Genomic DNA, 24,959 nt, shown 5'->3' on the forward strand with positions numbered 1-24,959 from the left:
CAGATTGACATATTTACAGTTTAGCAGCCCCTGCAGAAAATCAGTATCTCTTGCCCAGTAATTCCAACAAGTCTCTGAATTGACCGAATGACCTGAGTCATCTGTGCGTGAACTGATCACTATGGTCCAGGGGTCGGGAATATGCTGATTCACTGGACACTGGTGAGGCCTGTGCTCACCTTCAGATTACCCTGGATAGATTGGCTCCATTAAAACCACATAGATCCAGAATCATTATGTCTTAAGTTGTACCTCAGCCATCCTTTGAAAAGACGGAGGAGTGGATGCTGCATAGATATTTTATCCCATATCATCTTAAAGAGGGTGAGGCATACCATATTGTTAGTTTCAGCCAGTCAGCAAGTTTAATGGAAAAAATCACTTCCTTAAGAGTTGGGCAACTTGACACTCAATCCCAACCCTGTGACTAATTGCTTGTAAAGCTTGGGAGAGCCATGTAAATTAATTTCCTAGGATTCAGTTTCCATCGGAAACCAAAAACCTAGAATATTTTATCAAGTCCCTTTGTGCTGGAAAAAAAAAAGGCTATATTTCAAACTTAGAATTCATCAGTATCATGGTTTCCATATTATACTCATCTCGCAGACTGGTATGTTCTAGACTGTCAGCATTGTCTGATAGAATTTTCTACAGTGATAGAAATATTCTATATCTTTGCTGTCCAGTGTGGTAATTTCTAATCATATTCTCTATTACATACTTCACAAGAGGCTGACGTTACCAAGGAACTGAATTTTTAATTTTATTTTATTGTAATTGATTTAAACAAATAGCCACATGTGACCAGTATCTCCTCTTTTAGCTCAGCTCTAGATTAATGGTCAAGTAGAGTTGTGTGAATTTTAGATGGTAACAGTGGAACTTGTCTTGATTTCCTGTGCCTTTGGATGGTAATGATTGTTTATTTTTCATTCATAATTTGTAGTTAAAATAAAAAAGTACTGGTCATTCCAATAAATACAGAGAGACCACTGTCCCCCGATCAGAAAAGAGTGTTGTGTTGGAGGCTGATTTTTTTCAGTTTCGGTGGTTCCTCATGCATCTCCCTGCCAGGTGGTATGAGGCAATGGAAAGAATGCTTAATTAGCAGTCAAAAGTTTTCGGTTCTGGTGTCGGTTCTGCCAGTAACCACTCAGATGCATGACCTTTGGCTAGTCATTTTTCCTTCCTGGGCATGAGTTTTCTCATCTGGAAAATGAGGGGGTGAGATTAAAATGATCTCTCAGTCTGTTCCAGGTCAAAGTTTCTATGATTCTAAGTCTTTTTTTCTCACTCTCGTGGCCGGGACGTGGCTGAGAGTTTCTCTCTGTGTAGCTGCTGAGTGTGCTACGCCCGGTGATTGAAAGAACTAGGGAGATACTTTGGACCACTGAATCTGAAAGAACCCTGAGGAAAGTCAAGGTCTGCTTCAATCTTGTTTAGTTTTCTAATCCAAGATAAATCTAGAAAGAAATACCAGGGAGCGTTAAGCAGTGGATACTTGATTCAAAAGACAGGTTTGTCTGAAATGGCCTTCTGTTGCCACTTCCAGAGTTAAACATGGAGGTCAAGGCTTCAGACAGGGTGTTGTGAGATGGGTCAAAGTGAAGAATATTGAGTGAGGGACGAGGCGGGAGGATTGTTAGCCAAAAACTATAGCTACTACTGCTTGGTGGTAAGCCTAAAGGAGGAAATTCAGAGATAGGATGTTCTTTGGTACCCGGGAAGTTAGGGTTAAGGAAAGATGTTTGGAGTGACTTCATCTGTGGAAGGTTGGTTTTTGAAGGAGGAGATGAATCACAAATGAAGAGAAAGAGGAAGGAAAGAACATTGGCCAGATTTGCAGGAGCAGGTAGGAGGATGTGAAGTGTTCCAAAGGACAGTGTGGTAGGATGTGTCAAACCAGTGCAGAGGGGGAGAGGCATCAGCTGGGGCTGAATAGCAACACGATGCTTGCTTGGTGATTTAATTTTGATGCTCTGTAATGACAAAGGCTAATTGTGTTGCTAGTGTGTGATAAGGAGGCAGGGTTCAAACATGTATTGATGTGATCATGCTGGTGAATTCCCACTGTAAATAAAAGCTCCTATGCCCTGTCTCCATAGGATAGTTTTGACACGGTTGCATCTTGTAGCTTTATTTTTATTTTTTAACTGGCTATCTTTATGTATGGTAACAGTCATCTCCAGAGATTCATTTTCATTTCAAAAAACTTTTAAAGGTGTTAATTGCATTTTTCAAAACTCTTATGTAATTATTTAAAATTATTCCACCGGCACCATAAATCAGAACTTTTCCCATTATATTGCCGAGGTACATTTATGACCTGTTTAGACACTTTTGATTTATAGGTTTAGGAAACAAGAGTATAGAAAGCATTGCCAAGTTTTAATTTGGAAATTTCTGTAGCCACGTCTGTTTCTGCAGAAAAGAGAAAAAGAAAGCTGGTGGGAGAGGTGATCAGGAGGTGTGATCACCGCCGCCCCGCGCCCCCCACTCCCGCCACAACATGCACCACTGAGACAAGGAAAAGACGCACAAGACCCAGTGTGGGGTATCTTGCTCTGAAATGAGCAATTAGGGTGTCTTTCACAAGTTGTTTAATGCTTCGAGATATTATTTTTAAATGCTGGTTTTAGGTAACAGGGTGCTTAAATCTGAGTGATTTACTTAACTCTCTAGAACTCAGTTTCCCCATCTGTTAAATGTAGATTAATCATAGCATCTCTTCAATGGATTGTGGCATAAATTAAATATTTGTTGACTTAGGCATTGAAAACCATTTGCCTGTGAAGCACCTACTAAGATGAAGACACCCTGTTAGGTGCCACATGAAGGTGACAGGAGGGGGCGACACTGACATTGTCTGATACGTTGCTCAGTCTGGAACATGCTGAGCGCACAGATAAATATGCATGACCCCGAGTGTGAAACTGATCTTGGTAGTTGTCAAATAATAACAGCAGCAACTCCAGTTTAGATGTTGTGAAATACTGGAATGCACACGTTTAGAAAACTGACCACCCTACATCTGAGATGAGGCAATTCTATGAATTTAGAGATAACAAAAATTGAGTGTGTGGAAGATGGTTAAGGCAGAGTTAATATTCTGAACAGAAGAATTGCAGTTTTCTAAAGTCTCGGCAGGCTGAAATTTTGGATCAAAATGAAAAAGATCTTTCATGGGAATAAAGGCACAGCCCATTCCCCTGCCCAAGTGCAGAGTAGAGAGCACTCACTGATCAATGGCTAATGTCATAGTCAGGTAGGGGATGACCGTAAAACCAGGAGGACCCAAGTGTGCTCTGGGGAGGGTGGGGGAGGGGGCACCAAGGACCCTTGGCTGCACTCAGAGCACAGTGAAGAATTAACTTAAGGCTCTGTCCTCCTTGAGGGACAGATGACACTTGGCCTGCTGTGCTTATTTCTGGATGCTGCCTTTGAAGGCAGCCAGGGCAGACCAGAGCAGAAGGCCTTGTACGTGTGTGCGTGTGCGCTCAGTTGTGTCTGGCCCCAGGGACTGTAGCCTGCCAGGCTCCTCTGTCCATGGAATTCTGCAGACAAGAATACTGGAGTGCGTTGCCATTCCCTGCTCCAGGGGATCTTCCCCACCCAGGGATCCAACCCCCGTCTCTTGGGTCCGTCCCCTGCTTTGGTTGGCAAGTTCTTTACCCCTAGCACCACCTGGGAAGCACTTTAAGGGGAAGGACAGGATGGGGCAAAGTCATGATGGTGCAGGGTTAAATTGAATCATCCCTAGGTCCCTAAGTGCGCAATTCCCGGAATCCAGGCGACCAAGGAAAAACAAGGTCTTGCCAGCACTGGGTCTTCTGCTTCTGAAGAGAAAGGTTAAGTTGCCACTGTGTGTGACTGCTCCTTGGACCCAATGACGTGTAAGCTGAGGTCTTTCTCTTAGCTTTTTCCTGCGTCAGGCAAGAGCCTCCAGAAGCAGAGCCAAATGAAGGGAAGCCTTGAGCAACGAACATCCTTTTCAGGGTGTCTGGTGTTGGCAGCAGCTCAGGAAATCGCTTTTCCCGCCCTTCCAGCCTTATCTCCATTCAGGATTCTTTTCATTTGACGAAATTAGCAAGACAAATGGAAGATGGATGATTTTTTTAAAAAATATGAATCACTGTCTACCTTCAGTTGTATTGTTGTAGGTACAGTTGTATTGAACTTAGTGACTTGACTTTATTCAGCTATAAAATGTAAAGTAGTTTGTGTAATCCTGGAATCATAGTTTCTCTTCAGTTTGTCTTTTTTAAACTTTCAAAGAGTCTGATTGATCATTGATTGTTCTATAATGTAAAGTAGTTTGTGTAATCCTGGAATCATAGTTTCTCTTCAGTTTGTCTTTTTTAAACTTTCAAAGAGTCTGATTGATCATTGATTGTTCTATATTAATTCTTTTATTTTTATTTTTTTGTATGTGAGGTCACTCCATCACAAAATTGAAGTGTTTTTCAGACAGGAAATAAGGGCAAAATTGGGAAAAAGAAGAAAAGCCCTTTGATATCGAAGAAAGGGAGATACAGCAGGAATTATATTTGTGCCAGCCTTGCTTAAGGACCTCCCAGTTCCTTGGTGTTACTGGTTCTTGCTTTCTCCCATGTTGATATGTGTATACACTCTTTCCAGTAGTTGATATACCCTCCCTACTTGCCTGCCCGTCACACCATTATCCTTAAATTCGCAGCATAATCCTTACCTTATTTGAAAAGCCCTGTTATTCCCTAAAGCCAAGGAGGGAGCCCCCTTTCTCTGCCCCCTACACCTGTGTGTGTGTCTCTCTCTTTTTTCCATTCCTCAAATGTTCAAATAATGGCTGATGCCACGCCGTGCACTCTGAGAGCAGCAAGAGACTTCTGCTCCTTGCCTTGGGTAGTATAGATGTTGGAAGCTTTGAAAAGAAGCTTGAAATTAGCTCATTAGGTCAAAGAGCATCGTTTGGGTGTAAGCCAAGTCCTCTCTGGGGCCATGGTGGCCAGGTTTCTACCAAATGCTTTCCTTCCCAGAGACAAGAGTAGCAAAATATTATCCAGACACAGGCAGAGGGTTCCGTTAATTGTGCCTCCTGCTGGCCAGCCTGTGTGTTCTTAGCACTCAGGGCAGATCCCTCCTTTGATATTCCCAGTGGATCCTTGAGAATTCATTTAAGAAATCACCAGACTCCTTCACAAACCCAAGTGATGACCTGGCTGGTAGTTCTGGCCTACTGGGCAACCTGAAGCTAGAAGAGGAGCTGCCTCATGACTTTGAATTTAAAAACAAAATAAGAAAAAAAAAAAAGAAAAAAAAAAAAGATGACCAAGTGTCTTGTCCCACTGTTGAGGTTCACTGGATGAATCGGCTACTGCTTAGTTAAATTTTGGAGTTAGGATCGATACTACCTCCATCACAGGAAAATAAGAAGTCAACAAGAGTGAAAAACCATTTTGCCTTCTGGTATTTCATTATAGCAAAAGGAAGAGGTTGAAAGAAAAGCAGTTTGTAGTAACAATAAGAAGGGTATTAGGACACTTGTAAGTGCTTCCATTATGCCAGGCATTGACCCATTTTAACTCATTTGATCCTAACCCTCTGGGGGAAGTACTAGGCTTAGATCCTTTTATAGATGTAGAAACTGAGGCACTTAGGCTTGAAAAATTTACCGAACGTACAGTCAGGAAGTGGTGCAGCCAGCATGAGAAGCCTTCCATAGGAAAGTGTCTGGGGGCCTTTATGACCAGGGACAACATAAGCCCCAACACAGCGCTGTTCCGTCTTTCCATCCAAGACACTGATGCCAGGAGAGCTCGGGTACCACCCGGGCTAGGACTGCTGGCACACTGCCGTCTGCCCAGTGACACCTCAGAAAAGAAGAAGAGGAAAGCGCCTGCCTGTTCGTCTGTGTCTCTCTTCTCAGCAGTGGAGGTGGCGGTGTGAGGAGCTCTCTAATCAAGAAGTAACTCAGGAGAAAGCACAGGCCCTTTTCCCGCTGCCTCTCCTCCCGGCCTGGCTGTGGCTACCAGCAGGCTCAGGGCCAGTTTCACCTTCACGTGCTCGGCTGAGGTTGTCACTGTGGACTCACAGAAGAACAAAGAGGGTGTCAGAATTTTACCTTTGTATTATTTCACGTTCCATTCATGCTGACCGGTCAGTGACTCTTGGTCACATGAGTTTTCCAAGTGAGTAGAATTGGACCCCCCTCTGTTCTTCCACACCTAGTTCTAGACCCCAGCCTGGGCTCCAGCTTGGCATATGGTACGGAAGCCTTGTTTTGGAGTCCCTCAAGCCCCACTCCCCTTTCAGCTGTGAGATATTAACTGAGAGCCTCAGTTTCTTCATCTGTTAAGTGGGCACAATAACCTCTTTCATAGGGGTGTTTTAGCATTAACAGATATTATGGAAAGTGCCAAACTCATCATGACCTCTCATTAAATATTTGCTCTATTTCTTGGCCGTCCTGTTACTAGGCACCACCCTTTCCTCATTTTCCCTTCGTTTGTCAACCCTTGTTCCAAGGCCCTGGTCTGTACCTCCTAATTTGTAACTGGCAGGGTATTTACACTATTCCCAGCACCTCCTTGATCATGACTGGCTTTGGGTTTTGTTTTCTTAGCTCTTATCTCAAAGTCACCTGAGCTCTGTAACCAGGAAGCCAGAAGCTCTCTAATGCAGGGCTGAGCTCTAGAGGGGAGAGTCACACCCCACCTCTTTCATCCACCAGCCCGGTGACCTCAGACGAGTCCCCTGACACGTGGTACCATCAGAGAGCCTGCTGGGCTAGACACTTGTGGCCAAGTGCTCTCCAGGCATCAGATCAAAGACCCACACCAGGGCTCTCGGATCAGGGAAACTGAGTTTAAAAACAGACACCTTCCCACCTCAGAAAATACTAAAAGAAACAACCACTGTGAGACAGAGAATTGCTCCCACTTTACAGGTGAGGAAATACACACAAAATGGACTTTTGTGATTTACCTAGTTTGCTGGTTAGTAGAGAAGATTGGATTCAAACCCACATCTTTCACACTGCAAATTCCAGGGAACCTCCTCCATATGCAATGGTATATGTATATAATAGGATTCCTGTTTGGTAGGTAATCATGGCGATGATGAGGGAGTATATGGTGGGGCCCCACCACTTTAGAAGGCTGGCTGGAGCAAAGGAGTATGAGCCAAACCGGGAAGCAGTCAGGAGTAGCATGAGGGGGAGAAGAGAAAGCTGGAGTGCAGAACAAGTCGGCAGGGCAATGGGATGGAGAATGGGTAGGAGAGAGTGTCAGAAAACAGCACGCCACAGAGCTCCCGGATTTCAGAGGTCTGGCCTATTGGGTTGTGACATTACATAGATGTGTCCTGACCCATCTCAAAAATTGGACATCACTGAATTTAATTAAGATCAATTAGACATTCCTCCTATTGTTCAAACACACAATACCTTATTTGTCTGCAAAGAACAAAGTTCTATATGACCTGAAAGCTTCCTGCTTCTCTATTGCTTTCCCTCACGAGGAATGAAATGCCATTTAAAACTAAAAAATAAATAATGGGCTTGCTGGCTGGACTGTATGCTCTTCTGTATGCATTTTCTTAAGATGGGACTTACTCGATCTCAAAAGGAATCTAACATCTCTGTGATGCTATGCTTCCTTGCAAATTTCTTTTTTCATCCAGCCCAAACTTTACCTGTGGCTTCAACCTGAGATGGAGATGCCAGCCCTCACCAGTAGTTACCTCACACACAATGCTTTCCTGTCTCCTTTCTGATACAAAGCAAAGAGAAGCAGGTGAATAGCTTGTGAGGTTGGACCAGAAATTCAGCAAATAGTTTTGGTGGGAGCAGGCATAATGCAAAGAGACAGCTTTGATGGTTAAAGAAGAGGAAAAAAGTCACAAGGACAGAAGACATAAACATGTGTGAAAGTCAGGTGGTTTTAGCCCCATCCTGTGAGGCCCCAACTTAATTCAGCAAGTCCTAAAGCTTGTTAGTGACTTACTCCGTGGGCCACGAGTTGGTGTTTCACAGGGTTTGTGACCTAGAGAGGGTCAGAAGAAGAGCTTTTGAGCTGTTTTCCAAAAAAACATCTTTTCCCTCCGTTTGTTCCCTGCTTTTCTGTTGACACGACAGTGTCCAAGATTCCAGAGCTCTCAGATCCTGTTTATATGTTTAAATTATATCCTTGGTAGTTTTATTTATGACATTAATTGTAAGCTAAAAAGCACCCAGAAATTAGTCCTCTGCTAGGCTAAAATGTGTACCGGACACATAAGGGGTAGTTAGTTGCAATCGTTGTTGTTGTTGTTGTTACTAAAGAAAACATGGAGAGTATCTTAGCCATCTTCCTTTTTGTTTAGGTGAAATGTGAAGCCTCATAGAGGTGAGGTGATGTGCCCAGGATTGCATGTGAGCTCATGCAAAGTCTTTAGTAGACCCCAGTGTCCTGTCTAATATTCCTGCATCATCTCAGGCTTAAATAGACCACTTGAGGCTGCTCTGGACTGGAAGAGATTTGCTTACCTCTTGAGGGGCCTGTTGTGAGGGCCCCAGTTTGAAATTGTTTGGGGAACTCCCTGGACCTTCCAAGAGTGGGAAGTGGATGCCAAAGGACTTGGACCTTAATGTCCTGCCTCAGCCTCTGCCCCTGAACCCTTACACATCTCTTCTCTTCCCAATCTCCCTCTTCCATCCCTGCCCCTGCCAAGAACTGGCCTCATCACTTTCCTTTAGGAGAGGAGACAAATCTTTGGATTTTTATACGGTTTCTATTAAAGGTAGGGTTGTGTATGTGCACCTGTGTGTGTGTAATCAGTGACTATTAAGGAAAGAAAAGCCTTAGAGAGCTCTCGGGCCCCAGAAAAGGTTTTCTGTGTAGCCGTTTCTATGCCACACAGTGTGGAAGGTAATTATCTTTGGAGGGGATTCCACAGCCCTGCGCAGGCTTCCCCGGTGTAAGATTTATCGTCGGCTGGACTGGGTGTTCTTTTTTAAGAGCATTTACTCGGCATCTAAAGCGCCGTCAAGAGCGCTACTTCCTGAATGCTTCCGAGGTTGCAACTGCTAAGCTGCATCTGCCCATCTTGGAGATATATTTTTGGAATGGGATGCAGGGATTTATAAGGCCTCGTGCTTCCCGTTGATACTGACAGGAGTTGCCTCGTTCAAGCCTTGCTCGCTGCCGCAGAAGTTCTCCCAATGCCCAGAGCCCTCCTCCCTGCCTGCCTGGCGCGCACACCAGGGCACCTGTCGTGGGGATCGGGCCTGAGAGCACGTCCGTTGTTTGGGGGGCACTCGTGCCAGCTCATCAATCTCAGAGTTAACTGTTGTCTTACTTAAACAAAGGATAGACACAGAGGTTCTTCTTTTCCCTTTCCCCTGCCCCCTACCTTTTATATGAGTCTTATGAATGCCAGAGGGAAAGTTGAGCCGTGAGCCAGCTAAATATACTGTATCATGAAACCTTGGGGACCACTGACGTGGGAACAGTGGCCCTTTACTGCTAAGAAGGTGTTTTATTGAAAATGCACTGACATACCTCTCCCCGGAGAGGGAGCGAAAGAGAAGGCGAGATGCCTGGCAGTAATACAGGTTGTTCTCTTAGGCGAGCTAAAATATAGAGTTTGGCACTCCTGTGCTCCGAGCCAGCCGGCAATAGAGTAGACGGATGTGCATTTTTACATTAGAGGTGCCATATTTCACCCATGGCGCCCCCTCCTCCCTGTTTTTTTTTTTTTAAGTATCTTAATTTATATATTCCAGTTAATAGTTCATTACATGGCCTTTTTCTCTCCAGCTTTTAAAAGTTGTCTTTGAAATAAGTTGAGGTAGTCAAAAATATCCTGGTCCTGGCAAGCTTACCAGCAGAGGGCAGACGTAAAGAAGGTTTGGACAGGAGGGTGTGCCAGCCTAGGGTCACAGGAGGGTGGCGTGACCTGGGAGGGAGACCTGCGAGCATTGTTCGGAGGGCAGGATGGAACATGCTCCCTCTGCCTCTCTGCAGGCCTGCTGCACACCTCGGGTCTCCGGAAAAACTGACTTTCCTGCCTAGAGGTGGCCAGTGCCTTAAAATGATACTCAGCGATTTCTACATAATGAAACGTATAAAAAAAATATTCAAATGTCATCTCCTCGCCCAAGAGCCATCTCTTCTTTTCCCGTTCAGTGACCCAGTTCTGCTTATGCCTAAAATCGAGAGTGTTCATGTGGGTGTCATCAGCACTGTCACTCTTGGGAGGGGAAATAAGGATCCCTGCTTGATGGCGATAGTGATTCTTCCTTCCTGATGCCTGGAGGATGAAGCTCTTTGGGAAGTGCCCTCCTGCCCTGAAACATGCCCCTTTTTGAGACTTCTGTGCACCTTGGTGTAATCAGTTCCAGTCCTATGGTAGAAGCAGTCCAGTAATACATTGTTTTTTTGTTGTTTAATTGCTAAGTTGCATCCAACTCTTCTGTGACCCCATGGACCATAGTCCACCAGGATCCTCTGTCCATGACATTTTCCAGGCAAGACTACTGGAGTGGGTTGCCATTTCCTCCTCCAGGGGATCTTCCCCAACCCAAGGACTGAACCAGTGTCTCCTGCTTTGGCAGGCAGATTCTTTACCACTGAGCCACCAGGGAAGCTGTCCAGATACATTGTACATTTGATTAAAACGAGATTATATTATAGTTTGAGCACAAATGAAAGAGATTGATTTGTTGCTGTCAATCAGATGCAGAGTTTGCAATAGATGTTGGCCATTTTTCTTTTCCAGACATGATTTTGTTTACCAGTGACAATTTATGAATATCTTTACATTTCAAGTGAGGGATTTTTTTTTTTTTTTTTGGAGAGGGTGGTAAATGTTTTCTATACCTTATGTACTCATCATATTCCTAAGTTACCTGGATGTTGACATGTCAGGGTGTGTATCTAGGAAATTAACTAGGAACAATTGCATAATAAAATGTTGCATTAAATGGAGATGCTCATGGCAATTTAGAGGATGTCAGGGAGAGAAATTTAAACTCCTATGCAAGAGTGAGAACTCACCGTCTTTTCCCTTGGCCAAGTGAGAGCAGAAGAAAATATAATTGCTTTCATTGTCCATATAGACATGATAATGACATAAACAATATCAATATGGAGCTAACCACCTTTGCTCCCTGCAGATGGATGATGTATTAATTTATTTTTTTAAGTAAAAGCACCACTTAAATCAAGAAAGAACGGCAGGTCCTTGGAGACAAATGCCCAAATCTCAGGAATCAGGCATGGCTGTTGCAATTTAGTTTCTCTAATTGGCTGACAGTTGGCCGTCTTTGGAGACATGAGAAATACTAAACCTGGGCTCCTCTGGAGAGACTTCTCTTCCCTGGGCAGGTCAGGAAGCCCTTCCTGGAGGGAGGGCATTCAATTTTGTATTCCTGTTGTTTTCACATTTTCTCCTATAGCAGCAGAATCAGTCGGTTCAGTTTCTTAAGTTCTGTCATCTCTGAGTATGTTCTGGGTGCTCCATGAAAGTAACTGGAAAAGAAAAAATAAATAAGTGTTCAAGCAAGGGCTGTCTGGAAGAAGATGGGGAATTAAGATGTTGGCCCCTCAGAACTCCCTGGCTGTCCAGTGGATAGGACGTCTTGTTTCTCCCACGGAAGGTACGGGTTATATCCCTAGCTGGGAAACTAAGATCCCACATGCTGGGTGGTGTGGCCAAGAAAAAGTTGATTTTTTTTTTTCCAACCCATCAAATTATTCATCAATTTTTATTTTACTCCCTCTGGCAGAGTGACTGTCTGGCGATAATTCCTATGAGAACCTGATAGGGATAACTGACTTGATCTGAGGAGGTGTCTTGCTCTCAATGTTGCTAGAAATATGTGAGCCAGTGTCCAGTAACATGCCCTTTTTCTGATTATTGCCAAGCAGTTTCTGGCAAAGCAGGGCCTCAGTTGGAGCTTAGGACCACGTGGGCCTGGCAGTGGGGCTGCTGTTTCCTCCGCCCCGTGCCATCCATTAGAACCTGGGAGTGACATCCTGAGACGCTGCTTCTGACCCTTCAATACCCCTGCTCTCCATTCTCAGCTCTGAATGGGCAGTAAAACCTTTCACTTTCTTCTGCGTTCAAGGCTAAGGCTCACAGAACCAAATATAATACATGATTTGAGTCCCAGGTGTGTTATTTGGTGGTTAGAGTTTGGTGTGGGATCACAGTAATCTGTCCTTAAGTACACAGCCAGCTGCACAATGGACTCATTTAGCAACTGACAGGTTTCTTAATATGTGGTGTCTGAACAAGGGCTGTATCTGTTGTGGGTGTTAGGATGTGGCATCAAAAATATTTTTAAGTACAGCATTTAGCATTTCCTTCACTCTTCCTTAAACATTAACTCTTCCCCCACCCCTCTCAGGTGTTCATTTTATAATATCATGGCCTCTCTTTTTCTGGGACTATTCAGTGTCTTGTTTCCCCTTGTGGTCTGTGGAGCTAGGTATCTTTGATTCTTTAAAAAAATAAAAACAAAAAATCACTTTGCCTTTCTGAACTGCAGCTTCCTCCTTAAATGGAGATTGCAAGTTCTGTTCACATTTTGACTGCTCATTGAGCCCCTGTGGCGGAGTAACCCATTCTAAAGCCCTCCTCCTCAACCCCTGACTCTTCTAAAACTCCCTCAATCCAACATGCAAATGCTACTGGGTTTATTTTTTGATTATTTTCATTTTTTTGCCTTTCTGATCCAGCCTTTCCAGAATGACCTGGCAGTCATAAAATAAATGGCCTTAACTAAGTCTCCTAAGTCACTGCAGCTTTTAACATTTCTATTGTTTTCCAGCCATGGAAAGCTCCAGTTCTCACAGAATCTCAGGCACGGGGCAGCTAGACAGGACCAGATGGAAATGGATCTTGAGAGCCCAGAATTAACGAAGTGACCTGGGTGTATAAAGCTTGTCCAGGTTTATCTCTGATGGTACATTTCCTCGCCTAGAAGTAGTCTCTGAGTCACCCTGTCATGTTTGGAGAGAGGGTGGGAAGGGCTCCAGGTGGCCTCTGCATATGCTAAGCCACTTCCCTCTTCATACTGTCCCTACCCCCTTGTCCCAGACATCAGTCCCCTAAACACCACCTCCCCATGGGGCCTTCGAGCCTCTGCTGCTCCACTGTCTCCCCCTGCTCTGTGGTCTCAGGGTGCTTAATGCCACCGTCATGCAATTTAGTACTTGTGTAACCACCACGTTGCATCACTCTCTAATTATTTTGTGCAAGGCTCGTCTCCACAGCTGGGTCACAAGCGTCTGTAATATTTGTTGTTTGTTTGTTTGTTGTTTGGATGTTCCTGGAGACAATCAGCTTTTAAACACTAACCTGCCAAGAAGGGAGTCCAACTTGTAAAAGCATCCTTGAGTTTTATGTATGTCTCTTAAAGAATTTGTCTTTAAAAAAAAAAAAAGAATTGACTCTTTAAAGGGGACCCTGATGTTGTTCACAGACATTAAATCGCTAATGAATTTTAATACCATTGAAAAAAAATCACATGTGGATTTTGAAATGAGTATTTCTCCTCTCTCACTGTGCCTTGGTTGGAGAGAACTTCCTATATTTTTATTTCCTCTCTTTGGGGCCCTGCCAGCCCCTACTGAAGGAGGAGGGCCTTGTCTCTTTAAGAGTCAGAACTCTACTGATTCATGGTACACTGGCAGATTTAAGGCCCCCCTCCCCAAAAAAGACCGCCCTTGGTTCTCTGTTGAATATTCATGAGAGGGTGGGGTCACATTTTTGTGACCTGAAAAATCCCATTAATAAATTTGTTATCTGACACAAAAACACTTTAGGGTGGAGCACGTCTCTGCTGCACCCATTTAACATCTGATCATAAGTTGACAGTCAACTGGCGCTTTTGTCTCTTTTGCTGCCAGATTAAGGGGGGAATTGCTTGCTCCCCAGCTGACCTGATTGAAATTCAGACATTTGCTTGATTGGAAATATTATCAATATGCTTTCTGGTGTATAGTAACACCTCAAATGGAAAAATACTTTCAAGTTAAACTGAAATTACTGGGTTAGGATTTGTGGGCGCCCCCCCCCCCTTTTTTTTAATTGAGGGAAAACACATTGATGTCACAAGCACTTTTTTGCCTGGAATATTTTGAGAAAAATAAAAACGATACAGTCTTGTTTTGTAAGTATAGGCCAAAAGTTTTTCTCTAAATTGAACAAAGGTAAATTAAAGAGGTGATTTCTAGAGCTGCCGAAAGCGACTAAATTAACCTGGCACTGAAACCGGGCCAGTTGAGCCAAAAAAGTTTAGCATATTGGTGACTTTTTTTTTTTTCCTCACACTGTATTCAGCTTTAAAGAGCAGTGACTATTTCTAGCAGAGGTCATCTTCAAGTGCTCCTTGAGAGTAGCCAGTGCTGTTGCTGTTGTTGGATAAATAAGACAGGAATTTAGAGAATTATTTCTTAGCGAACGAGTGGCAGATGCTTGCTTCAGCAGCTGTCGTTCTAGAGGGGAAGTAGCTTGGTACAGCGACAAGGCACGTTGGTTGTTATTTATTCCAACCCCCGTGTCGGGTTAGTTTTCCTCTGCGCGCACGAGCACACTTTGGCGAAGCCGACTCTAGGAAAGAAAAGGGAGGGGGGGTGGATAAAAAAGAGGCCAAGGCCGGGTTAACCCCAGGGCGCGAAGCGAAAGTTCTCCCGCAAAGGCCGTTTTCGAGGAAGTTCTCCGGCGCTGCCTTTGAGCCCCGCATCCCCTTCCGATTCTCAACAGTTGCTCCAAGCAGTCGGGGTGTGCGCCCGGGCGCGCCAGTTCCCCTGCTTTGCCGCTCGGGTTGCTCTGAAAGGCCGGGACAACTCTTTGTCAGTTTCCAAGAGGAAACAAACACGCCACCCCACCAAAAAGCCCCGACCCGGCAGCCCCGGCCGGAGGGAGAGACGCGCGCCGCGCCCGGCTTCCCAGACGTCAGCCAGAGGCGGGTCAAAGGGTTAACAGCAATTAAGCGGAGTTGCTCCCGAAACAAAAGCCGGGTTTCAGCAGAGAGTGATTTCACCTGCCGCGAGGAGGGGGCCGGGGGCGCGGGCGCGGGGCACGGGCCGCGGAGCCCATTGTGTGGGGCGCGGCGCGGCGCGGGGTGTTTAGAGGCGGGTTGTGATTGGTGGAGCAGGGCGGGGCGGGTGGGCGCGGCGCGGCGCGTCTTGTCAGCCCGCGAGCCGGAGCGCCCCTGCGCGCGTGCAGTCCGCCCGCACGCCGAGGCCGCCGGACCCCACGCCCGGCCCGCGCGGGCGCCCCGAGCCGGCTCCGCGCGCCTGGCGGCTACATGGAGAGTGTCAGGTTGGTCCCTATGATTGATCTTCGCCGTTCTGCTCTCCTTCCCGGGCTCCGCGGTGCCAGCTTCCTGGGGCCTCATTGGGGAAGGCAGGAGCGCCCGAGGGTTTCTAAGTTGAGTCTTTTGGAAAAAAATAATAATAACCATCGCTGTTTACCAACTTGGGTGGGAGTTGCGCTCTGGAAGTGGAGGCGGAGGAGGGAGTGGAAGGGTGGGAAGAAGCAGCTCCAGGCCTGTGGGTCCTGAAAGAGAGAGATCACCCCCGCCCGCTCTCCCTTTTTTTAATGCTCATGGGTGGGGTGTAGTTGAGAGTTGGAGGAAGTCCTGCTTGTGTTTTGCTCTCGCTCGCTCTTTTTTTTCGTTTGCGACTCGTTTTCTGCCGGTCTGGCCTTCAGGCAGCCACTTTGGTAAAGCCCTCGCCATCACTCCTTTCTGGGGACGTTTCTGGGGTGTGATTTATGTCACTTTCAGAGCGTGTGAAATATACAGGGAGCCTTCCCTCTCAGTGTAACCCGTGTGGATGTTTCTTTGCTTCTGATAGTTTGTTTCTATATCTGTCTAGGCTATTTTCAGCTTAGCCGTTCAAATTCAAGGAGTTCACACACAGTCAAGGGGCGGGGGGGAAGGGAGACGAATAAAGCCCTAGGCCAGAATGGGCAGGCCGGTGGAGGGGTATCCCGGCAGGTCTGGGAGTTTCAGCCTCTGTTGCATTACTTTGCTGGTTAAGTAGTGAGTGGGGTTTGGGTTAGGACGCGCAGCCGACTGAGGAATTGCCACGGGGTGCTCCCATCTGAACGGTCTCTGAATGTAGCAAACTCAACTGTCAGACTGCCTGAAGGACGGTCAGTGGAAAGGAGACTTTCTTGTGCCCCCGCCCCCACCCCCAAGTGTCGTGATGGGAAGGAGGGGACCTTTAGGAAGTGGGTGGTAAAGTTTTAGAGCAAAGTACATATAGACTCTTCCTCTTTGGGATTAACTCCTTCAAGGCCTGCCGGTTCAGAGTAAAATATCTATTAATTTTATATTCTTGTCCACACAGATCAAATGTTCTAATCAAGCCAATTTAAAAATGCAAATCACCTAATTTCCATAGATTCCAACATTCTGAAAGTGACACATTTGGGGGAAAAATTAAGCCTGATAACAGGAAATGTGAATCATACTATCAATGACTAATCTGCTTAAGAAAAAATAAGTTACATTTATTTTATTAAGAAGTCAGTGTTATAAAGAGCTTTTCTTTTTTACTTTAAATCGAGCGAAGTTTTTGTTTTAGTAGCGACCTTTTATTGCTTTTTGTTGTTCATTTGTTTGTAATAGATTTTCCAAGAGGAATGTGCAGTCAAAGGTGGTTTATGTGGTGAAGTGTTCAAGCTAGCATGTCATTGTCAGAAACCTCAAACATGATCACATTAGGATTCTAGTTTAGGATCTGTGCTGTTGCTGTCGTTTAAAAGAATACAAGGCTCTCTCGAATGTTAAGACTCCTCATGAAATGAAGCGAATGCAGACAGAAGCGCATTCTCCTAATTGATGCCCTTCACTTACATTGAAAAAAGGTCTGCTTCTATTTTACTTGATTCTTTGTAGCTGCTTGACACATTTCAGTGAAAAGTGTGTAAAAATGAAACCAAAATACAGACTGCCTACCCAGAAACACTGGCTGACTTACTCTAGGATGTGATAGAGCCAAACTGAAAACGGATTGGGCTGACACTTGATAATCAAAGTTGATTTATTGTTCATTAGTACTGCATTAGCCCTTTCAGGCAAGACAGTTATTTGTGTAGTGGCCTGTCAAGAGCAAGACTGCGAGCACCTGTCATTTCTAAGGCATGAGATAAGCAACCAGATATTAAGATGATGCAAATAAAAATATGTTGGACTAGGTAAAGGGCCACGTGATCATAATTTAAAAAAAAAAAAAAAAATTGGTCAATGCCAATCTGTAAGAAGTCTGTTAAGTGTGTGTGTGTGTGTGTGTGTGTGTGTGTGTGTGTGTGTGTGTGTTACCCGTAAGGAGTACTTACAGAATGAAAGTAATGGGCTTTATGCTCTCTCATTTGCCCCGAGAACTTTCTTTTCTAACCATATATGCAGCTCATTTGATAAAAAGTTGGTCAGTTAAGGAAATGAGGAACCTAACATGTCAATTCTTTAATCTTGAGTAATTCATGGAAGGTAGATTTCCCATTTGTGTTGTGTTTTTAAATAGATATATTTCATTAAATGAAACTCCCCTAAGCATGGACCAATTTTATGAAGCTGTGATGACATCATAGCTAAGCTATGATAATGTCGGATAATAATGTCAAGTGCATTTTCTGCAACGTGTTTCACTCTCGATTTTTTTTTTCCTTCCTTCTCTGGAAGGGAATGATATCATGACATATACAATAGAAAACAACCTAAGTGTCAAAAGAAAATAAAATTAGTGAACTTTTGTCTGCAGCCATAGAAACACAGATTAACTCATATTTTTCCACAGCCCAGAATGGAAACATTCTGCATGAAGCTATAGAGTGTATTGTCTTCTCTGAATTTTCATTTGACAGGGATTTTAGAGGCTGTGATCTTAATTAAATCTCAACTAGCTGAAGTAATGCATCTAAAGGCATGCAGTGTTGCGTAACCTTGCTCAGTTGGTAAACCATAAATCATCAGAAAGCTTATGATAGGAATGGTTGGCTTGAATTTTTTTGTTGTTTGCAGTCAGATGTACCTTAAAAACAAAACCCTGACCATCACTACCGTGTCTTTGCACGTTGTCAGGAGCTGTCACTTGAAAGATAAACTCTTTCATGACACTGACCAGTTCTGCAACTTTTCAGCCAACCTCCACACAATTGCAAGGTACAGTGAAATTAAAATCCAGATTAATTAAAAGCAATGAAATTCCAGATTTATTTTGGCTAACGTGGCAGAAGTGTGTTGGAGCTACAGTGCTTCTAAGACAATCAGGAAATGGTAGTGTGACCAGCGTCTGAGCCTCAACTGTAATGTTAATAAAATCTGAATTGGCTAAAAAGAAGATTGAATAAATTTATTTTGTGATTTAGTTGTAGATGAACACCACTAAAGAGAAATGGATAGCTATCCTCTTAGGAATTGGACAAATAGAGTAGTCAGAATCCACTTCAGGTAGTTCTGTTTGACTGTGTGATTTATAAGCAAGAGTATTAGGCAGCAACAGTTGACCAGAGAAGGTTCGAGTAAATAAATGCATGGTGTCTGTGTGTGTGTGTGTCTGTTATGTGTTAAAATGCATATGAATTTGATGACAAGGAATTAGAGTAATTTAATAGCTAATAGCTATTAGTCGATCTTACAAATTCTCCTAGTGATTGTAAATACTTGGTTATTTCCTTTTAGTGCCTTTTAAACAGATTTATTTATTTATTTACTGCTAGCTGTTTTTTACTGCTATGTGTGCTGTGGTGGAAGCAGCCATCTACACGTAAAACTTGAGAAAGCTATCGAGTGACACATTGATCATATACCATCTTTGTACAAAATATATCAGACTTGGTCATGTTGCTGATACTCTGTAGCTCTCTGAGGGCAGAGAAGGAATGTACTTTGTGTATACCTGCATGGCTAGATTTGGGGATGAATTTGAATTTGTTGCTCTTTGGTGAAAGATTTCTGTTCTTGGCAGCAGCATGGTATTTCTGGACATTGGTTTGAGTCATTTCAAAGTGTGCAGTACTTTTTCCCCCTCCTCATAAATGGCTTTTCTATATTCACCTCTATTTACTCTTTTTAAAAAGAGAAAACTCAGTTACCTCTTAGCTGAACAGTCCTCTGCAGATTGTGGGAACTTGAATTATCTGGAAAGACCTGAACTGGGCCTCGACTTGAGGATTGTAGGAGTAATCTCTGAGTCTTTCTTCCAACCTGGCAGCTTTTGAAGAGAAATTAATTTAGAATGAGAGAAATAAATATTGAATACACGGACTGTACCTCCTTTTCAAATCTGGTTGAAAGCAGCTAATCAATGAAGTTGCAGGCTAAATGCTAGGGTGCACTTTTTTGGGGATACCTTGGTATCATATTTTAATTTTTAAGCTTTATCTGGCCTTTAAATCTGAAACATCATTGTTCAAATAACTGAGAACAAGGTAAATCAACAACATCAAAAAGGTCGGCTTCTGTGATTTCTCAAGGGCTTGTTATTTTGTACTTCCCAATTCTATTTGATGTCTTGACAAAACAAGATGACACAGGGGAGAATACATTAAATTTTGATTTTTTTCATCTAACCTGTTACAGTTGTGGCAGCTTAATTTCTTTTACTTTGTCCTGAAGATGGCTTTTTGTACAATCACTCTAATTGTCACACCACTTCATGAGGGTGGGTCTGGCTTTCCCATTTGCCTTGATTTTTACTAGGCGTTTTTGAACATGTTTTGTCCTTTATCACGTAAGGAGCTTTGGGTTGGGCTTTGTCTTCATTAGGAATAAATCAGTGAATGGTGAGATTGTCAGAGAAGCAACTGATGTTTTCTCATTAGAATCTAATTTGTACCCTTTAGTTTAATTGTTATGGATAACGTGTTGGAAATTGGCATGGGAAACTACATATTTTGAGAAACAGAAGTTGTAATTCTGAAAGAAAAAAAAAAAAAAGGTGATTGCACCCTAAGTCAGGTCTTAAAAACTTTGGAATGATCTAATTTTGGCCTACCTGTATGTTCAAATTCAACTAAAATCCCCACCTCCATCTCAGTAAATAATAAAAAATAAAAATGTAGTTAAGCACCTCTATTATATTTTCAGTGCTGGTTAAAATGTGAAGATCTGTCAATTTATTTCTTAGTTATAGAAAATGTGCGATGTGCAAAAGATCAACATTTAATTTTTCTTCATCTAACAGTATCTGTTGATCTACAACCATATCACCGAGTTGTCTTTCCTTATTCTAATCCTCTGTGTGTGTCAAATAAGATGGATACAGTTGCCCTCCCTTGCACTATTTTTGAATAATGCTTCAATATAATTGAGCTTATTTAGCCAAGGCCTCTTCCTTTTTTCTTCAGGACTGTGGCTAAAATGTTTTCTGAGGTACCTTCTTGGAATAGTTCTCTCTCCTCCTCTTTGCAGGCCTAAGAGACCATTTTCGTTGTTGTTAATATAAACTATCATAGCAGGTTTGATCCATGTGCACTAAATTGTTTTCTATCCCTTTTCCAAGAGAAAGAGACTGAAGAAGGAAAGAGGGGCTTTTTTCTGTATTTAAATAATAATATTAATAATAATAATAATAGTTGACAGGTTGAAAAGATCAGGGCTTATTGGATGATTATTTTCATGTGTAGCTTCTATTGTTTCCTGTATTTAACAGTCACTAATGGGGGAAGCGATTTAATTCATGTAAACTTTACATTTTTATGCAAATGAAGCTGATATTTATTAGAGCTAAAACAATTACACCGGCAGTCAGTGAGTAACCTTATGTGCGTGGGGAACTGGGAGAGCAGTGGAGGTCTCACGAATGCCTGTGCTGTAAACAAATATGAATTTATACCACTTTTTACAATTTAGAGACAAAAGAAGAGCTCGGAGAATGTTGCTAGAGATTGCTTATTAGGCTTGATAACCTGAAATAACTCCTGATTGGCAGACAAGTCTTGGCCATACAATTCTTCTTGAAAGAAGGATAGCCCTTTTTGATAGAATGTAATAAACAAAATGATAAAAAATGAAATGCTAATTGCATTTTAAAGAGGTCTTTTTTCCCCTAAAATTTTAATAGGTGGTTGTATTGTTACTGAGAGAACAGTTATGCTAATGACTGACTACTTAGATGATTTTGCATTAATATAATAACCATTACCTGCCTTAATGCTTTGTACAGTATTGTGGCAAAATAGCGAAGCCTAAAAGAGTTATACAAAAAGCAGAATTCTATAATGAAACAGAATTATACTTTCCACATGAATAGCATGCTTTTTAAAAATTTTTTTGAAGACTGAAATATTATGTCAGAAACGTATTTTCTTTCCAGTATGATACAGCTACCTTACATGGTGTCTGTGGCTTTTGGGGGATTTTGTGTGTGTGTTTTCCTCCTTCTTTCTAAATACCATGGGGAATAGATAGAAGCTTTCTAACTTTTTTGTTTGGTGATATATCAGTTGTATCCACTGGGTTATTAATTATGAACACTGGTCTCTCTTGGAGGGGGGCTTGCTGTTTCTTTTCTTTCACACAGTCTAGCTTCTGTATGATCATGTCAAATGTGACATAGGTTTTTTTGTTTGTTTTTTTGGTTTTGTGTGGTTTTTTTTTTTTTTTTGCATGGGGAGCCATTTTCTTTCGTTCTGCTTTGATGTTGTGGAACATTCTAATTTAATTCATTTTGCTCTGACTTAATGAACCAAGTAACACTGCCTAACCTGGTCAGTTATCATCCAGGTAGAGCCTCAGATCTGGAAAGGACTTCAGTTCCTTGGGACATCCATGAAGTGAATAACCAGAGACAAAAAATAGTTTTTAAATTCTTAATGCAGAGAAATGGAAATACAACAGTATTTTAAGTGTGTTTATCTTTACATTTGCAATATTTGTACCCATAGCAGTTATGAGAATATGTTCATGTCCAAGATCTCTGTGTATTTATACCTGGCAGCATTGACTTAGAGTTAACATTGAGTGTAAACTGAAGAGAAAGAAAGAAAAAAGAAAAAAAAGGATGACTTGTTCTTTTCAGTATTTATATTGTGTCATCTCCCCTCCCACCCAATTCCTCCAATTGTCTCTGGGATTAGAAATAAAAGTATTGTTTCTGCGGGTGTTTTTATTTACTTGTTTGCTTTTTACACTATCCCCTTCCCCCCACCTACCTTTCCCCATTGAGAATGCAGGGGAAAAATAAGCCAGATGATTTCAATAGTCTTCTAGCATTCAGCTGCTATAAAAGCCGTTTGGAAGTAAAAGAAAACTGTGTCAGGGAGCATTTCCACAGCAGTGGATGAGCTCTCCCCAGCACTTGTTGGTGCCGAGGCCGAGGCTGGGGAGGCAGCAGCGGGCGCACGCCACCGCGCCCCGTGGCCCCCGCGGCGGTCAGCCTGCCGAGCTCAGGTCTGCGTGCACCTGGGGTGGGCCACGCCCGCCCGCTATCAGTCAGCAGTGTATCAAGCAATTTTTTTTTTAATTCCTGACTTCCTCTTGAAACTCAACTGAAGAGTGTTAACTCTGTGTGTGTGTGTGTGTGTGTGTGTGTTTTAAATTCAGTTTTGTATGCTAGCATTCTTTAAATGTCTGCCAGAAGTTTAATTTGAATTTCTGATCCCTGAAGGCAGCTAGACGGAATCATTCTCGTTCTTCATAAATTGCCTTCTATGATTCATTGTTAACTCATAAAACATACTCATTTCTATATACTCAAAGAGTTAAGGTAGTTACAGTATCGGGGATACTTTTTTTTTTGCATTGCGTTTAAACTGTCATTTAAGAAAGAAATCAAGAATTAGCTTGAACTCCTAGTTAAGGCATGAGCCCTGTAGCACACAAACCTCAGAAATTAATGTTTTTATCTCACGGAGGGTAAGGTAGATGCATGGAATTGGTGGGGGGGAGTTTAGTTTTGACTGAATACTCTGAAAGAGGAGCTCATAAATACTGGAGCGCTGTAGTTAAAAACTCACATGACTGTTTTAAATACTATTGATTTAAACCAGTGGCTAGATTTTATGAATCAAAGTGTAATTTCGAAGCCTTGGCCATATTTCTCAATGCTAAAGCACTGTCTCTTGTGTGCCTTTAGCTGCTTTCCAGACATTCAACACAGGATTAAATGATAGTAGTTACAGTGATCAATAGGTTAAGACCAGTACAATCACTCTTGCCGCTAATGACCTCAGTAGTAATGGGCAATAAAGTGTGGGCTGTAATAGCCTCTCGCTGGTACTGCATGCCCTTTGATTCCCAGTATTAGTAGGGACTAGCTACGTGAAAAAGTTGGACATAGAGAGCTAAGGCAGTGAAAATGTAGGCTATAATTCTTAACTATTTAAAGCCTCACACTGTGTTCAGATTTCTTCTTCTTTTCCTTTTCCACCCCACAATGGTTTCTGGTTCATTTGGCTATGTTTGTGAAAGCTTTCCATAACTGATTTTCATGGCATGTTGGAGGAGAAAGTTTGGGGAAAATCTCAGTTTTATTATGTTTATAAATGAAGCTCGAGCCTCCTCTGGAAGCTCAGTGTTAACTGGTGTGAAAATGTGGTTTCAGATGTAAAAGCAGAGCTGAGGCCATCAGGATCTGATAGCCCACTTCTGCTCATTCAGAGACCTGTCACCAGGCTGGAGGATTACTCAGGCTTCTCGCCCCTTCCCCTCCTCTGGCTGTGTCTGCTGCTTTAAGCGTTGGATTATTCGTCACCACCTCCATGGAGATGTCCACCGGGAGAAAGAAGGGAGACTCAAGATACTGTTCTGTAACATGACTCTGGATATTGAATAAATAACTCTGGGGAAAGGAGATTTAAACTCTTGACTGTATATGGGGATTTAAAAATTATCTGTGGGCGTAAGTCCTTTTTTAAACTTTTAGATCTGTTTTGTTGAAGCATAATTTACATATGATAAAGTGTATTTAAGTAGACAGCTGGAAGGATTTTGGCAATTTTCTCCACCTCTGTGACCACCAAACCAACCAGAATAGCTGACTCTTCTATCACCCCCAAAAGTTCTCTGGTGCCCATTTCTAGCATAGGTTTTCCGCAGTCACTTTAAAAATTGTGAGCACGAGACTATCTATGGTGGTTTCTGTTATAGCACTGTTAATTTCTCATTCATCACCAGCTTAGATCTTACACCACCCTGTTCCTGTCTGTTTTCCTGTTCATCACCATCAGAAATTTGGCTCAAGAATATTTATTTTGTATATCATCCAAGAAACGCAAGGGGAAAAAAAGAAACCTTAAACATGGTTCTTTTGTTTGCTTAATCAAACCTCCCTGTGTGATGATGCAACTCTCAAGGAAAAGTAAACTTCCATCGTGATATGTTGGCTTTCGCTGCTCAAAAGATAGTAATTGGCACCCAATACAGATTGAAACATTCAGAAAGTTTCTCCTGTATGAAGACAGAGTCATCTAATTGGAATTAATTTCTAGATGGTTAGATGTTTGGATAATGTCTTCTTGGTGTTTGTCCTAGATTAAATGCAAGTTCACTGTTCTCATCATTGGTGATATTTTGTGTGGCGGAGTATCTTTTTAAAAGGATAATTTATCCATTCATATACATCTGTCCCTGTTTGCATATAAAAATATTCAGACATGCCCATCTGTTTTAAATTACAGTGTATCTACATCTACACTTAAAAGGCCACTGCAATAGGAAGAATTTGATGATGACCTTCCAGACTTGGGTTAATGAAAATTTTCAAATGTTCCAGCTAGTGTTTTCCAAACAATGAGAGACTTGCACGTAAACATCCCCCCACACAAAACATGCCCACAACAACAGTGGAGGCTGTTCACTGTATATGAATCTGACCTTCAGGAACCATTTTTAGTTCATCAAAATTAGTGATGCTGAGAAATCGGGACATCAGTGCATAATGACTGTGAAATTAGGAATGAGAGCTCGCTATGCAAATGACAGGACAAATCATGTGAAAAAGTCAAGATAAACTGCATATTAAGACGTTATGTTACATAAA

The 24,959-nt window shown here is 42.6% G+C and overlaps 1 protein-coding gene across 10 annotated transcripts in view; it reads left to right on the forward strand.

Annotated features, from left to right (window-relative positions):
* The window catches only part of FOXP1 (forkhead box P1), a 611,760-nt gene that overhangs the window by 490,640 nt on the left and 96,161 nt on the right, over positions 1 to 24,959 (forward strand). Inside the window, exon 1 of one of the 10 annotated variants that reach the window (XM_043886580.1) lies at positions 15,161 to 15,291. The exons of the other annotated variants lie outside the window; for them this stretch is intronic. The gene's annotated coding sequence lies outside the window, so the exon portion shown is untranslated. Of the gene's footprint in view, positions 1 to 15,160; positions 15,292 to 24,959 lie in introns of those variants that run through there. 10 annotated transcript variants of the gene reach the window in all.

This window comes from Cervus elaphus, chromosome 24 (assembly GCF_910594005.1).
Source record: "Cervus elaphus chromosome 24, mCerEla1.1, whole genome shotgun sequence".
Lineage (NCBI taxonomy): Eukaryota > Metazoa > Chordata > Mammalia > Artiodactyla > Cervidae > Cervus > Cervus elaphus.